Genomic DNA, 4,028 nt, shown 5'->3' with positions numbered 1-4,028 from the left:
TCTGTCTTTTAAAGCAACTTGGGGAGGGGGGACCACAGCAATACCGGAGTATATTGCAAGCTCAAGAATTACATTTTAGGGTGAAGTATTTTTACTTACTCTTTTGATCATTTATGATTTATGTTCATAAAAAGACCCAGGCAGCCAATCAAATCAATTAAGTGGTGGCCTTTACTACTTCCTTTTTGTTTTGATACTGGTTGATGAGAGAGCAAGTATGTGAGAACAAAAGGGGGAATTCATAAGTCATGTTGTGATAGTTTCATTTAGGCTCACCCAGTTGTTGCACTTATAACAATGCATCTCCGTCTGATCGGTCCTCAGATTTTATCATGACACTAAGGCAGAATCAGAAAACAACCGACCTTACGTTTACACATAATGTTACAGGACACCATGCAGAACACATTCCAAAAATGATGTTATGAACAGTAGGATTTTAAGACTTATGGGAAAATATGATAAAAAGGGAATTATTATATGGCAGATAAAACCAACAAATATATTCTTGAGAGCAGGAAGGACAATGAACCAGTAAAATGCAAGAGGTTTTAATTATAGAGCAGAATACAGGAAGTGGTTTCAAGTGCAGTGAGCTACCAAGATGAATTCTAGTGTTAAAGTGAAGCAAAAACTGAACTAATACAACAAATACACAGTACAAACTACAGTATTTTCTTCTCCTTTCAAATAACTTTTGTCCCAGGTACCAAAAATGAAATTATTCTTAAGCTAACTTTAATGAAATATATAAACACTAGTCACTCTTAAGTTAATACATAAAACATAAATATATAGCTGATAGACTATTTATTTAAATTATTCAAAATATGCACAGGATTGGTTGAAACAGATAATACTACTCTTGTTTAACATCTTTTCATCTTTTACATCTTTTACATTCAGATTTGTTTCCATTTCAGTCTCTATCAACAGATACCGAGAAGTCTAACAGCTTACAGAGGAACTCTAAATAGAGGATTACCTTTTTCATCATGCTCACATTGTGAAACTGTGTGTGGTTTGACAGGAAAAACACAGCTATGAAAAGACTTTAACCTTTGGTTGGTGTGTCTGTTGACAAAAGATACAATCACATTATTGTAAGTCGATCAGGTGAACAGATCAGAGACTCTATGATCATGTTATTTGCGACACTGGGACTGATGTTTGCCTGTAGGTCCCCAAGATTATGGATATTATGCTGTCTATAGATTAATATAGTATTAGAGATTAGACCTCTTTATTGTGATTTATGAACTGAGAACCACGACTTCAGATTTTATTTTACGATTAGCAACACAAAGCCTGTATGTGCTGTCTGATAGAATGTGCTATTTTATCAGGAAGTNNTGCAAAACATTAACCAAGTGATCATATATAGAAAGAGAGGGACTGATTTCTAAGAATTTAAAAGGAAAGAAACACATTTCATAATATGTCCTGCTTCTTTGTGTAGAATTTAACAAAAAACAGTTTGAAGGACCAGAGTTTAGCTTTGTGCGCATCGACGCGCTCGAAGTTTGCAGATTTCTTGCCAAGAAGTCCATTTCTGCAGGAAGCACCCCGAAGTGTATGAAGTATACAATCATTTCATGCAAGAATACACAGGTGTTTCCTTTGTGGAAGTCTTTTAATTGTCCTTCATACAGGTAGTTACTATGGCAATGGCCAAAACTCCTCAAACACTAACACACACATAATAACAGAGTCTGTGTTTAATTCTGCATATATTTAATCCAACGGCCAGCACTTATTTTAGTGAGAAATAATATGGTCCGCCTCATGACACTGTAGCGAGTTCAGGCGACAGAATAGTCAGAAAGTGTAGCTTTATGGATTATATTCTTGCCGAATTGACAAGAACTGTGGACATCTGACACACGTTACACAAGTACCTTGTTGTAAAGGACATGTTAAGCATTGTTAAGATGTCCTATTTCCCAAAGGGAGTTTGGCGCAGTAGGGAACACAATAAAAAACATTTTTATATACAATTGTGCAATAAACGAGATAAAATAAAAATAAAAAATACTATAAATAAAAAGATTTATAGTAAAAGAGCATCTTTATTGGTCATGACTAAAATAAAAAACAATTATGACATCCATAGACCACATTCTTGTCACATCATTCCAAGTTGTGAATTGAATTATACTATATATAATTACTGTTATGAACACTGTTATGCTCACCTGACAGAGTAAAATACAACGGTAGTCTATAAGAAAACACTGGTAAGATGATAGAGCTGTGCAGTTGTTGACTATAAAACAAGGACATCTCATTTCATTAAATGCCTTTTGCCTTGACTCCTCTCTCCTCGGTGTCTCTCCTCGCTTCCTCTGCTCGCATCTCTGGTGGGAGGGACTAAGATGCTAGGAGAGGACGTACAAACTGGGAAACTGTTTTCTTACTTTCTTACTATCTTTGTCAGTCGCCTAATACTTTTTTGGCGGTTTTTGAGCTTTTAATTTTTGTTTACAAGGTCTCCCATGGCGACAGTTCTCATTGTTTACACCTGCGACGAAGCTGATGCCCTGAGGCACGCCCGAGCATCCTGACTGGAGAGAACCTCCATACCCGAAGGAGCTGAGGAGGAGACGGCGAGGCCTGGCAGAGAGGGGCTTAAAGCGGAGGATGAAGAAGAGGAGGTTTAAGCTCTTCATCCCTGCAGTCATCACTGGAAACAAACGTGGCTAGCACGAAGCAGATACCGACTCCACGTACATTCCGGCTTCCAGATGGTTTGAGGCCCGACAGCGCCCGACCGCATCGCGATGGGCCCCATGAAGAAAGAGGTGGGACTCGGCGGGAGTCTGTGTGAAAGAGGTCTGCAGCCGGACAATCGTCCATGTTTTGCACGGGACGTTTCCGCAGTGTTATCGCATCATTGTCTATATTTCTCACGAGGGGTCTTTCAATCATCATATCATCATCATCTCCAACTGTTTTTATTCTCCCTCCTGGGAAACGCAGAAGCAGCGTGTGACGGTCATCCAGCCACTGTTGACTGCAGGACTACAAATGAAATACCCCGGAGGCCTTCATCATCATCAGAGGCCTTCATTATTCATCATCAGCAGAAGGCCTTCAACTTTTCTCTCTCGTTCACACTCCCAAAACTCCCCCCAGTTTGTGTCAGCATGGGCCACCACCCAGAGAACAATAAGACCATTGGGCCTGCTTGTATGCAATGTTTCACTGTTTTTTTATATCTTGTATAGCCTTTTTATTTTATCAAATGTTGCTGTGCAAGTAAAACGATTTCGCCACTGTGGGAATTAATAGGAGTATCTACTGCTATGCACATCTCATCTGTTGAAGGAGGGACTAAAAGATGCCAGGAGAAGGAGTCGAGGATGACAACTGGAAATAGGAGAGGCTTAGATACTGAAATATATTGAAGTAATGTTATGCAATGAAGTCCAAGTGACTATGATGGTCACTGGTTTGAATATACGAAGTCCTGCTTCAGACATGACTTAGGACAATGGAGTAACTGTCGTATTGAACGCAACAATCATATATTGTGTGTATTTTTTGTATTCATGTGGTGTTTTAACAGGGTCCAGTGGCTGTGACTCTGTGTTTGTGCCAGAAGGGAAATTGTATGTTCTTCTGAAACTGTCAAGGAACGTGAATGCTTTCTTCCAGGACATTTCTTTTGTTTGTGTGGAGTTCAATAAAAGGATGTTTTAGTAAAGTATAGATTTGTAACCTGGTAGAGAAACAAGTCTCTCGCTGCTTACACTCGGACAGAGTTTTGAGCTTTTTCTGTCAACTGATCCCTCCTCCTCCTGCACACCGCTGACCGCATCCTACAGAAGGCAGCACAGTGGACGGTTCTACACAAGTGGACAGGGGGATCACCACAGGAACAACACTGAATGGCAAGCGTCACAGTTCACACCGGTACACGGCTCTTGTCGCCCAGCTTCCTCAGCACTAAAATAGAGAGTTTCTGCTGTCTGTTTTAAAACATTTCGACCCGCCACCACCTCCCTCCATCTGCAGCATCAGTGCTC

The sequence above is a fragment of the Morone saxatilis genome, unplaced genomic scaffold, assembly GCF_004916995.1.
Source record: "Morone saxatilis isolate NCDOM2014 unplaced genomic scaffold, NCSU_SB_2.0 Contig23, whole genome shotgun sequence".
In the NCBI taxonomy this organism is placed as follows: domain Eukaryota; kingdom Metazoa; phylum Chordata; class Actinopteri; family Moronidae; genus Morone; species Morone saxatilis.
This window is presented reverse-complemented; position numbering follows the sequence as displayed.